This window comes from Lagenorhynchus albirostris, chromosome 2 (genome assembly GCF_949774975.1).
Source record: "Lagenorhynchus albirostris chromosome 2, mLagAlb1.1, whole genome shotgun sequence".
Taxonomy (NCBI): domain Eukaryota; kingdom Metazoa; phylum Chordata; class Mammalia; order Artiodactyla; family Delphinidae; genus Lagenorhynchus; species Lagenorhynchus albirostris.
Window position 1 is genome coordinate 163,128,182 of NC_083096.1, and position 13,531 is coordinate 163,141,712.

The 13,531-nt window shown below is 45.7% G+C and overlaps 1 pseudogene; it reads right to left on the reverse strand.

The window, feature by feature from the left end:
* Positions 1-1,775: 1,775 nt before the first annotated feature.
* LOC132515579 (cytochrome c-like) lies at positions 1,776-3,262 on the reverse strand (annotated as a pseudogene).
* Between the last annotated feature and the right edge of the window lie 10,269 nt (positions 3,263-13,531).

The window sequence follows — 13,531 nt, forward strand, 5'->3', positions numbered from 1 at the left end:
CGGGACAGTTGGCTACCCACGTGAACTTAAACCCTCACCTCATTCCATACACAAAAATTAACCCCAAATGGATCAAAGACTTAAATATAAGAGCTAAAACCATCAAACTCCCAGAAGAAAACAAAGGAATACATCTTCATGACGTTGTGTTAGGCGAAGAATTTTTCGCCTTTTGGAAGAGACCAAAAAGAAGATCCATAAAAGAAAAAAAAATCAGCAAATTTACTTTATCAAAATTTTAAAAATTTGTTTCAAAGGACACCATTAAGAAAATGAAAAGACAAGCCCACAGACTGGGAGGAAATATTTGTAAATCGCATACTGATTAAGGTATTGTATCCAAAATATATCAAGAACACTTATAATTCAATATTAAGAAGACAAACAACTCAATTTAAAAATAGGCTAAAGACTTGTGTAGACATTTCACCAAAGAAAATATATGGATGGCTAATTAGCTCAAAAAAACATACTTAACATATTCAACTAATGAGATTAGTCATTAGGTAAATGCAAACTAAAACCAGCAGTGAGATACCAATTCACACCCACTTGAATAACTATATTTTTTAAAAGGACACCATCAAGTGTCGTTAAAGAAGTAGAGAAATAGAAACTCTCTTATACTGCAGGTAGGAATGTAAAATAGTATAATTACCATAATACCCAGCAATTCCATTCCCAGGAATCTCCCTAAAAGAAATAAAAAACCTATGTTCACAAAAAGATTCATATGCAGACGTTCACAGCAGCATTATTCATGACAACCAAAATGCAGAACAGCCCAAACGTCCATCAGATTTGAGTGGATACATAAATGTGAGTGGATCCATAAATGTGAGTGGATCCATCCAGTGGATACCACTCAGCAATAAAAAGGAAGAACTACTGACACGTATTGCACATGAATGACCTCAAATATATTATGCAAAGAAGCCAGATGCAAAAGACTGCATACAGTAAGATTCCCTTTATATGAAGAGTCCACAAAAGGCAAACTTACAGAGACAGAAATCAGACCTCGAATGCCTGGGACATTATGTGTGTTTGGAGGGGAGGGGAAAGTGGGGATTAACTGCAAGCAAACACAAGGGAACTTTGGGGGTGAGAGAAATGTTCAATAACTGGATTTCGGTGATGGTTACACAACTCTTGTTTGTGTGTGTGTGTGTGTGTGTGTGTTCAACGTTCTTTGATATTATACATAAACTACACTAAAATGCCTTTCATTAAATAAAAGGCAACATTTTAGATACAGGGAATTTTAATTAAATAGGCATAGTTAAGACCAAAAAGATAAAGTAGACATTGCCAGCTTATCTTCAACCCTTGCCTTAACAGGCTGGTAAACACAACTTGAAACACACAGGTGAGTCTTGCTCTGTTTTATGAAACAATAAAGGAATCTCCTCAGTACTTAAATATGTTAATATAACCTGTTGTATAGATCTACCTATAAAACCAAACTCCTATAGGTTTTGAGATGGCATTCACCATCTCTGTGAAAAGTTGAACATTACTAATCGAATTCCATCATATCTTTAGAAGGGGAAAACAGTGACAGCCTTTGCTGAACCAGAATTACTATCAAAACTCAAAAAGCTGATCATCATTTAGCCACAAGCCAATCCTATTTAAATCAGGACTGTCCAACAGAAATATTCTAGCAGCCATTCATCATCTGAATTCTGGTATATGAGATCAGTTTAGATACAGTATGCATAAAAAGGTCATAGACATTTCTGTGCCGTAATAAATAGGGCAGTAGCCGTCTATTACTCATTAGTAGCTTTTCTGAGAGAAGTTACTAAGTCTACGCTTTCTGCCTTCTTAATGCCAGTGAAGATTACTTTTGTTCCAGGGATGTACTACTTAGGATTCTCCAAATACTCCCCAGTGATGCCTTTGTTCTTTTTTTTTTTTTTTTGATAATTTCTTCTTTATTTGTTGGTTGTAACTCTTCTACAAGGAAGAAACCTCTGTTCAGCTGTTTGTTTACTCTGAATTACAATTTTCACAGGAAAGGCAGGAGACACACACGATTCTGCTTACTTTAGCAATGTTTAAATCAGAACCTCAACAGATTTCTCTTTTTTTTTTTTTTTTTTTTTTTTTTTTTGCGGTACGCGGGCCTCTCACCGCTGTGGCCTCTCCCGTCGCGGAGCACAGGCTCCGGACGCGCAGGCTCAGCGGCCATGGCTCACAGGCGCAGCCGCTCCGCGGCATGTGGGATCCTCCCGGACCCAGGCACGAACTCGCGTCCCCTGCATTGGCAGGCGGACTCTCAACCACTGCGCCACCAGGGAAGCCCCATGCCTTTGTTCTTGATGACATCTGCGTAAGAGAATCCAGGGTCCTGAACTGTTTTTCGCCCAAATAGAGCATGGAGGTTTGGTCCAGTCTTGTGCTTGCCTCCCTTTTCCACGGTAGGGCACTGGACACACTGCTGAAAAATCGTCTTGCCCCTCTCCACATCACCCACTTTGAAATTGTTCCTTTGTCATATGTGATACGAAACTTCCAATACAAGTTGGATGTCCACTTTCTCCACAACTCTTGAAGTTTACTAAAAATCACTGAATCATATTCTTAAAATGGGTGAATTTTATTATAACTTATATGTCAATAAAACTATTTAAAAGAAACAACTACATGGGAATGCCCCACAGAGCTGGCTAAATGATGAAGACAATAGGTGATGAACACAGTTCTCTGCCAGCTCCCATTTCCTTCTGAGAAAAGAAGAGGGAGCTGGAGAGTGGTCTTAGTGTTTTGGACCAGTCTTAGCAGGAACAACTCCCACAACTCTTAGAATAAAGGCCCAACTCCATCCTGGCCAGGCCTTGCCCTCTCCAGCATCAGTTCCCAACACTCTTCCATGCCTTATGTCCTCCCCAAATACACTGGCCTTCTTTCAAGACTTAATATTGATGTAGTCCTTCCCACCTCAGGGCCCCTGCATGTGCTGTCACCCCTACCAGAAACACATTTCACTTTCTGCCTAGGTACCTTCTACTCAATCTTGAGACCTCAGCTCCATTGTCTCTTCCTTGGGGAAGCCTTCCTTGACTTCCTGAGCTTGGTCAAATTCCTCTATGAATTGGTATCATAGACCCTTTCTCCCTATATAATTTACCACAGTAGCAACTTTTTATTTATTTGTGATATCATGACTCATGTTAGACCAGTCACCATGAAGATAGGAAACATGTCTAATTAGCTCACCATTGTATCCCAGGGCCCAGCACAGTGCCTGCCACATAGTAGATGCTCAGTTAATTGTTAATGTCTTGCTGAAAGTTAAAATTCTAAACTTCTTAAGATTAGGAGGTTGTAGTATTCAAAACTTCTGTCATTTTGAGATATAACAACTCAATACATTATGCAATTATTATGTTCCTGAAACATTTCATGTGCCAGAGAGCAAAAATATCTACAAAAAACTAGTAAAACCTGACCTTGAAGTTTATGGTTTCATCATTTAAGGAGCTTTTTTCTCTTCTCTAGCCAGGCTGAACAAGAAAACAGGAGAGAATGTACAAATTACCAATATCAGAAATGAAAAAACGGTCATCAGTACTGATCCCATGGACATCAAAAAGATACTAAGGGAATAATAAGGGAACAACTTTATGCACACAAATTTGATAACTTAGCTGAAATGGACCAGCTCCTTGAAAGACACAAACTACCAACACTCACAGAAAGGCAAATAGATAACCTGCATAACCCTTCAGCTATTAAAGAAATCAAATCAATAATTCTTTTAAAGTCTTCCAAAAAAGCAAACAACAGGCCCAGATGGTTTTGCTGGTGAATTCTACCAAACATTTAAGGAAGAAATATTACCAATTCTCTACAATCTTTTCCAAAAAATAGAAACAGAGGGAACACATCTTAATTCATCCTATGAAGCCAATAGTATCACAATACCTTAAAAAAAAGACATTATAACAAAAGAAAAGTACAGATCAATATCTCTTATGAACAGACACAAAAATTATCAAGAAAGTATTAGTGAATCAAATCTGACAACGTATAACAAGGATGAATATGTCAACCAAGTGGATTTTATTCCAGGTTTATGGGCTAGAAGACTCTGTATTGTCAAGAACTGTTAACATTTGAAAATGCAAGGATAGTTCAACATTTGAAAATCAGTCAGTGTAATCCACCATAGCAAAAGGCTAAAGAAGAAAAATCATATCAATTGATGCAGTAAAAGCATTTAACAAAATCTAATGCCTATTCATCATCATTCAAAAAAAAAAAAAAACCAGAAACCTCTCAGCAAACTAGGAATAGAGGAAAACTTCTTCAACACAATAAAGAACATCTACAAAAAACCTACAGCCAACATCATATCAATACTTAATGGTGAGATTAAGATCAAGAATAAAGTAAGGATATCTTCTTTCTTATCACTCCTATTCAATGTCATACTGGAAATCCTAGCTAGTGCAATGAGACATGAAAAAAAAATTAAAAGCGTATATATCACTGTCTTCATTCATAGTTGGCATGGTTTTTTACAGAAAATCACCAAAATTCTGCAAAAAAAAACCCTAAAATAAGTATAGCAAGGCCACAGGATACAAGGTTAATATACAAAAGTCTATTGCTTTTCTACATACCAGCAATGAACAAATGGAATTTGAATTTTTTAAATACAACTTACAATAGCACCAAAAAACCAAAGAACTTAGGTATATATATAACAAAACATGTTCAGGATCTATATACTAAAAAACACAGATAAAAGAAATTTTTGCAGGTCTAAGTAGAAGGGACAGTCCATATTCATGAACTGAGGTTCAATATTGTTAAGACATCAGTTCTTTTCAACTTGACATATAGACTCAATGCAATACCAGTCAAAATCCCAGTAAGTTATTTTGTAGATATCAACAAGCTGATTTATGTGGAAACATAATACTGAAAAAGAACAAAGTCGGAAGACTCACATTATCCAATTTCAAGATTAACTATAAAGCTACAGTTTTCAAGACAATGACAGTTAGACACTTAGATCAGTGGAACAGAATAGAGAGCCCCAAAATAGACCCACATAAAAATAGTCAACTGGTTTTTTACAAAAGGGCGTGGCAAGTCAATGGAAACATAATAGTGTTTGCAACAAATGGTGCTGGAATAATTGCATAACTATTTGCAAAAACAAATGAACCCAGGCACAGACCTTAACATCTTTCACAAAAATTAACACAAAATTGATCATAGACCTAAATGTAAAATGCAAACTATAAAATTTCTAGAAGAAAACATAGGAGAAAATCTAGGTGACTTTGGCAGCTACTCCCCCTGCCATCCCCCAGCTACACTTCTGTGTATAGTTATGCCCCTTCCAGCTACCCCACCAGCCTGAGAGATGTTGAGGATAAACACAGCCAGACATTAGTTACAGCAGTGAAAACAGAATTTATTCAATAACTACTGACACTAAGGGAAAGAGCTGAGCTCTACCCCAATCTGTGCAGAGGTGATTGGGTGCTTTAAAGGGAGAATGATCAGGAAGAGAGGCAATGGCAGGGTCTTGAGCAGAGTCAGGAAAGTGAAAAATTACAAAGAGTGAGAAGGAAGGTTGGTCCACGTAAAACCCATCTGGGTTTGCTAAGTGGCACTCATTGAGTTAGGCTCCTGCCCTCCCATGAAGGTTGGGAGACAGCAGCCATATCTTCAGGTGTTGGCTGGAACAAACAAAACTTCTTTGGGCATCCTTGAGCTTTGTCAGGCAGGCTCTTTAATAGGGGCTAAGGACATCCTAGGGATGTGGCCTTGAGCTGTTAGAAACTGTTAGTGTTTTGTTCAGTTCTTTAGAGCTAAGGTTAGGCTTAGCCAAAAGGAGGGTTCAGAGGAACCAGGCTAGAGTCCAATCAAGGAAAGAATTTTTGTCAGAGACCAGGGGCATTTATTCATTCCGGGCTGTCAGTTCAATCTGCTTATGGTGCTTAGGGTTTTGTTACACTTCCTGTGGCATCAGCTACCCAGGTAAGTTCTTCTTAAAAGCCTTCTCTGTAAGAGAGTTGACAGTGTCAGTTTCCCTTGGAACATGGATCTTATTCATCTCTGTCCCCCCACAGTGCCAAGCACAGCACCCAGCTCTTAGTAAGAACATGGGAAAATACTGGTTGAATTGGACAGAACTTGAAACAGAAATTGAGAAGGTTTTTCAGGGGTGCATTGGAGCATAAAAGAAACGGGTTTATAAATCAAAATCATTTTCTGTAGCTCTCTGGAGAGTGTAGCATTTCAAGGAAGGCTCTGGAAATCTTTTTTGTAAAGCGTGGAATTGCTTTCTATTGAAAATAGTTCTTGCTTGTAAGGGTGTTTCACACACACGCATGAGCTTGTGTGCACAAATTATAGAGATAATATATGATTTTTTGGTAGAAAGAAAGAGAGGGGGAAGAAGGAGGTAGGTAGGAAGAAAGAAAGAGAAGAAGGGAGGCAGGAGGCCAGGAAGGTAGGGAGGGAGGAATGAATAGACACCTGGATGTATAAGCCTAAAGCTCAGGGAGAGGTCCAGGTTGAGATGTACATTTCGGAGCCATCAGCATATGAATGGCATGTAAAGGCCACAAGTCTGGTGAAGTCCCCAAGGGGGTGAGGGAGGCTAAGGAGAAGAGAACCAATGGCAGAACTCTAGAATAACTCAAGGGTTACAGGTTGAGAAGTCAAGAAAGAATGAGCAAAGGAGATGGAGGAGGAGTAACCAGGGAAGCAGAGAAAACCAAGAGAGGGTGGGATCCCAGAGCAGAGAGGAGGGAAGGTTTGAGAGCCATGAGCAACTATTCCAAATACTGATAGGTCCAATGTCATTGAAAGTTGACCATTGGATTTATCGGTGCATAGGTAATTGATGACCTTGACAAGGGCAGTTATGGTGGAGTATGAAGGGATGAAATCCAATTCGAGTGCAGTGAAAAGAAACTGGGAGGAGGGGAATTAAAGATAGTAATAATCGTGGGTTTTGTTTTATTGTAAAGGGAAACAAAAGTAGCAGAAGAGGTTGGATATTGACTTGTTTTTATTTGGGGGGGATTAGAGAATTGATGGTGTGTTTGTACACTGATTGGAATGATCCAGAAGAGATGGGAACATTGCTGACGTAGGCAAAAAGGGAAGGGATCTCAGGCACGAATGGCTTGGATAAGGGACATAGAGTTCATGTAATGAGAGGGCCTCAATGCATGAGGAATTTTCCTGAGAGTCTCTCACACAGGCACATATCCTTCCAGATACTCACTTATCTGTATACAAACCAAGATTATTAGAATCTTTATAATGCTATTTGTCTTTTTCATCAGTCTACTTTCTTTATTCAAAAACACATCATGGGGCTTCCCTGGTGGCGCAGTGGTTGAGAGTCCGCCTGCCGATGCAGGAGACACGGGTTCGTGCCCCGGTCCGGGAAGATCCCACATGTCGCGGAGCGGCTGGGTCCGTGAGCCATGGCCGCTGAGCCTGCGCTCCACAACGGGAGAGGCCACAACAGAGAGAGGCCCGCGTACGGCAAAAAAACAAAACAAAACAAAACAAAAACACATCATGGACATTCTCCCAAGTCAGATCATAGAGGCCAAATTCAATCATTTTAATGGCTGCTCCGTACTCAATGTGCCATAATTTAAGGAACCAGCCTCCTACCGATAGACGTTTAGATTTCTCCAGCTTTGCTATTACAAATAACATTGTAGTGAAGATCCTTACATAGCTTTGTACTCTAGCGTACTTCAGAATGATCAACTCCTAGAAGTTAAATTGCTGCGACAAAGGACATGTGCATTTTGAATTTTGATAGACACTGCCCAGCTGTCTTCCGCTAAGGTTACCCCAGTGAATATCCCACCAGCAGGATGTGAGAGAGGGAGTGTTAACACCAGGGGATTGGTCTGAGTTTGGACTTTCCATAGCAGACTTGCTTAAGGTACTTCAGCCTGAAAGTATGTCTGTGTCAGAACCATAAGTGATAAACAATTGGCCTCTATCTTCAGCCTGCAGGACTGTGCTGACGCCATCTGGTCTGGGGAGCCAGAGAAGCGGAGAATTGGGATGGCGAGAGAGGAGAGAGCAGACAATGCGGGGCAGGAGGGCAGATCTGGGGAGCTGCAGGGAGCCGGGCGCTAGCCTGGTTCCTCAGGCCACTCCTGTGGGGTCCCGGGCAAGTGGCTCAGCCTCTCGCTGCCTTATCACAACAAACATGCTTGTGTGGATCCAGGGAGGTAGCAAACATGAAAATGAGATTGTAAATGTTGGGGCAGAGACTGCAGGCTGCCCACCAATAGTCACCCTCCTCTTCTTTCCTCCTGACACGACCCCTATTTTGTCCAGGACAACAATTTCCCCTACTTAAAAACATTACATTTCCCATCCTTCTGCAGGCTGTCACGTGACACAGCTCCAGCCAATGAGACGGGGCAGAGGTGGCTGTGGGGCATTCTGGGAAATTCCCTGGAAGGGCAGGGGCCTCTGGCTTCTCCCAGAGGACTGCCAGCTGCCCAGCCTGAAAGGAGGCCCAGGCGGAGCAGCCACGCTGTGACCCCAAGGGCGTCCGCACACCCTGAGGACACTGAGGGGAGATACAGGAGGAAGCTGGCCAGATGGTATCTTGGAGCTGCTGGGCTTTCACCACCTCCCACCCCAATGATTCACTGAGTGAGAAAAATAACCCCTGACTTGTCTAGAGCTCCACTGATCAGGTTCCAGTTACTCTCAGGAAGGCCAGTCCCAACTGTACAAGTGACAGTGTGCAGGGTGACAGGGTACCAGACTGGACTCCAGGCACGCTGGCCCACCCCCACTTCACCACTGACCAGCTGTGTGAGGGAGCCCAGAGGGCTGGGCCCCTCTGAGCCCCATTATTTCATCTATAACCAGGGCAACAGTTACAGGGACTCCAGCCTTGCAGGGATCAAGGAGGGTAAGTGACACAAACTCTTTAAAGGCTTCTGTCCTGAGACACAGGGGGCTGGCCCTGACCTCTGACTGCTGGGCAGCTGACCTTGGACAACCCCCAACTGCTTTCTGGCCCTCATTTGTTTCATGTTTAACACACCTTGCAAAGTGTGATACTGTTTAAGGGAGAGAGGTTGTCCGTGTGTAAATATGTGGCTGGTTGGTAGTCCCCATCAGAGGCCACAAGAAGGGCAGCTCAGGGCTCATGCAACCAGCAAGGCCAGTGGGGTGGTGGGAAAGCATCAGACTGGGAGCCGGGAGCCATTCTACCTGGATCGCTCTGCCTGCACTGGAATGCCCCTCCTCTTCTGGGCCTCAGTTTGCCTCCTATAAAACGCAGGCTTTGGGCTAGATGACCATGAAGACTCTCACCATTTTTCATACTCTTGGAGTTAATTTTTCTGCTTTCACAGACCTGCAGGGAGGCATGGCCAGGTGGCAGAGGTTGGGGTCAGCTACCGATCAGGAGTGTGAAACGTGAAGAGCCCCAGGATCCTCTGAGAGAGTCTCCAGCAGGGCGCAGCTGGGTGTATCTACTGAGACACCTGCCCATGCTGGGGGGGTGGGGGCAGGGAGGTGATGAGGGACCCGTTTTTCCACTCACCCAAGGCAGGATGGACTCTAGCCCATGTAGGCTGCCCTGCCTGGTTTGCGTGAGAGCCAGGCTTGCCTTGCACAGCGTTCACTGTAATTCAGCAGCACCTCTGAGCAGGTGGACACCGGCTGGACCGACCTGTCTGGGAAGACCTGAGTCTTCTACTAATGAACCATGTGACCCTGAGGGAGTCACTTAACGTTTCTGGGTCTGTTGCCTCATCTCTAAACATAAGGATGTCAGACCAGGTGCTTTTGAAGATCCTTCCAACACTAAAATATAGGATTCTGGATTTAGGATAATAGTACTCACACTCTAATTAGACTATTGGGAAGATGAATTAAGATCAGCCATGCTTCAAGGATATTAGGCTTTTCTCCCACTATTCCTCTTGATTTTATACATTAGCTATTCTTGCCCTCTACCCTAACCCAGTGGAGCATATCTGTAGGCTGTTGCCATCCAGTATCCTGTCACCCTTTTACTAGTAAAGCTGTAATTTCCCCCAGAATTTCCCCCTCCCCTACTCTCAGCCCATCCCAGGCTTAGGCTGGATCAACCCCACCTCCAGATTGCAGGATCTTTCTTGATTGGATTAAGCCAATCACCATATTCCTTCCCACTGACCCAGATCAGTTCAGGGATAGGTGTGTGACCCTTGGAGCCGATGGGAATCGGCCCAGGACTTTTGATTAGTTGTTGAGGAAGCTCTCTCTTCTCTGCTGGACTCCAGTCTGGATGGAAAACCATCTGGCCTCCAAGAAGTGAGATCTGAGCATGGCCTTGCATGGGGGAGAGATGCTAAAAGATGGAGAACATCCTGGTAGCATCATTTGAGCCCCTGCAACAAGGTGGAACTAAAGGTTCATCCCTGAGCTTGTCAGTGGCATAAAACCAATAAATCCCTTCTGAGCTCAAGCCAGGTTTACGCACTGAGGTTCCTGTCGCAGGAGATGAAAGAGCCTAATGGCTGCCTCCCCTCCAGCATCTAAGTCTCCAAGCTGAGACCAGCACAAAACTTTGCCGTGTCAGCCTCTCCCCCAGGGGTGTGAGTCAGGTTCATCTCCCGCTGCCCCTTCTCCCCGTTCTCTTCCCTCCCAAGGAGGAAGCTGCAGAAACCACCCCGTAATGGCATCTCCAAGGGCGAGGGCACATTACCCCCAGACTTTAATGAACCGAGCAGCCCCGTCACTGCCAGACCTGCGTCACGCAGCGACCGTGAGGCCTGCTGACTCACCCTGTGGGTTCCTGGTGCTGACTGGCCTTCTGGCAGGAGGCAGGTTTGAGCTGGGAAGCCACGGGTCATATTTAAGGTGGGGGCTGGACGGGAGCATTCACATAGAACTCTTTAGAGTCAAGGCTCTGGGAGGGCTCTTAGAAGCGCCTTGTTCTGCAGATGTGCAGAGAGGTCATATGACTTGCCTCGGGTCACACAGTGATCTGGAGACCCAGATCTCGCTGTTCTGAGTCCAGTTGCTCCTTTCACTCTGCCATGGCTTCTTCCCAGGATGAGATCTGTTTCCTCCCCGGGTCCTAAGCAGCGTCTCTCATAGAATCCTTGCTATCTCCCGGAGCCTACACTACACTGAACACCCCCAGTTATTCCATCAGCGGTCCCTGCGCCGGTGGGTGCAGAGGGGATATGGATGGGTACCGCAGGGTCTGCTGCACTCATTCCCAGGGCCTGAGCCGAGCTCTGGGCTCAGGCACTGCCCCTCTTCTCAGATCTTATGCATGCCCTTCTTCACCCCGAGTCAGGATCTCCCCTCACCACCGGCTCCCGGGCCCCACAGCGGGTGGAGCTCCGCCTGCCTGCAGGACACACCCTTGCTCTGTTTTGTTGCTGGAAGGCCTGACCTTGCTGGCCATCTCTAACCTGCCCCAGTTTCTCTAAATGCTGTCCGGCCTCCTATCAGCCATGGCTGGGGCTGCCTCCGAAGTGCTGCTGTCTCTTTGAGCAGGAAAGTCTATTGCCCACATCCCTGAGTCTCCATGTCCGGTCGGCCTCCATGTAGACCCACTCTCCCACTGCCCAGTGGTGCCCAGAGCCTCCGCAGACCATCAGCGGTGGGACGGGGAGGGCTGGAGGCCAGGGCTCCCCATCACCACCCACCCAGCTCAGCAAGTCATCTGGCACCCAATTCAAGTCAACAGCCACTTATCTGAGCAGCTACTGTGTGCAGGCAGCGTGCTCAGAGCTTCCCACAGCCCCTCCTGTGACCCCCGCAAGTGCCCTGTGGAGGAGGGTTCATCAGCTCCACCTGCCAAGTGGGGAAACTGAGGACCTGCCCCAAGGTCACCTGCCTAACCCTAAGACACCCTGAAGGGGTTGCACACACATTCCCTCCCTCCCACTGCCCCTGCAGGGATGTGGTTTTCTGTAACCTCCAGGTACAACCCGCTCTGCAGTCTCCCTTCTTAAATCCTTGGCCATTGTTTACCTGGAATCATCCCATGGATCTCGCTGGGTAAATGTCAGAGACTGTCTCCTGGAACCAGAGGCCAGGACCAAGTGGCCAGCAGACCCCACAGCCCTGCTCCGGCGAGGGCCTTCTTCAACCACAGTCACCAGGGTGCTGCATCTGCCCCACTTTGGACTTTGCGACAATCACAAGAGGGCTTGTTGTCAGAACTGATTTGTGAGGGTTGAAAGTCTTCGGATGAAGATCTCTGCTGTGGGACCGCTGGACTCAGGCAAAAATCCAAGGCCATCATCAGCTGTTTGGGTGAAACATGATGACTGTCGTGAAATTTTAATTAAACTCTTACTGGCATGAATAATTGAGCATGACGGTCAGGTGCACTGACTTCCTCAGGCCCGCTCTGGAAGTAGAGCAGGGGCAACCTCGGTGTCAGGTGCAGGGCTCTGGGGGAGTCTGCAGATGCCCCAGGTGCTGAGGGGGCAGCGAGCAACAGGACTTTCACCCTCACCGGCCCCAGGAGCTGCCCCCATTATCTCTCACCTCAGGGGAGTCATTTTTCCCTGTTTCCTGCTCTGCTTGGCCCAGCAGGAAGCGGCAGGTGAGAGGAGCAGATGGGAGGAAGAGACGGAAAAGCAAGAGGTGTTGAGGGTTGCGGTCTGGATTGCCGCTGAACCTCAGGTATAAATCGCGATTACCCAGCTTGCTAGCTGTGCTATCTTTAGCAACTCACTGTACCTCTCTGAGCTTCAATTTCCTTATCTGAAAAATAAGGACCATAACTTCCATCATTTTAGAAATACTGATTATTTTCTCCTGACCCACTCCTCCCTGCTCAGCCCACAGCCCCAAAGTTCCTCTCCCACTCCCATACCACCAGCGACCCTCAGCTGATGAACAGTATTGAGGTGGACGCCTGGTCCACACTGGCCAGGTTAGCAGATCTCCCCTCTCGGGAATCTCAGTTTGGAACATGGAGACAGAGTCATTAAACTGTGGCAGCCGGCTGGAAGAGGGGTAGCTCAGGGCAGGTAGGGGCCACCATTTTGGTGTGGCCACAGTGGGTCAGAATGGGCAGAGGAGGCCCCACCCCCGGCCGTACCACGTAAACACACATACTCATGAACGAGTACAAGTGAAAACTGGGGAAATCTGAGTAAGGTAGGTGGGTTGTATCAATGTCAATCTCCTGATTGTGATATAGTCCTGCAGTTTTAGAGGATGTTACCATTGGGGGAAACTGGACAAAGGGTACACAAGATCTCTCTCATTCCTTTCTTTTTTTAAAATTCAGCTAAATATCAATTCCCCCACAGGAGGATGAATGCTTGCCCAGCTGGGGGCTGTGGTAGGATCCATCTGGCCAGTGTCACCTGATTGTGTGGGCAGGGGTCCCATTAGATCCAGTGAGGAAGGAGCTTACCTGGGTTGCCTTCTGTGGCCAGGTTGGGGCTAATAGAGAAACTGGGCCTGGGTCTCCTTCTTCTGTGGGTGGGTGGGATCTAAGACATCCTGCCGCCGTGTTGTTCCTCCAGTCCTGGGG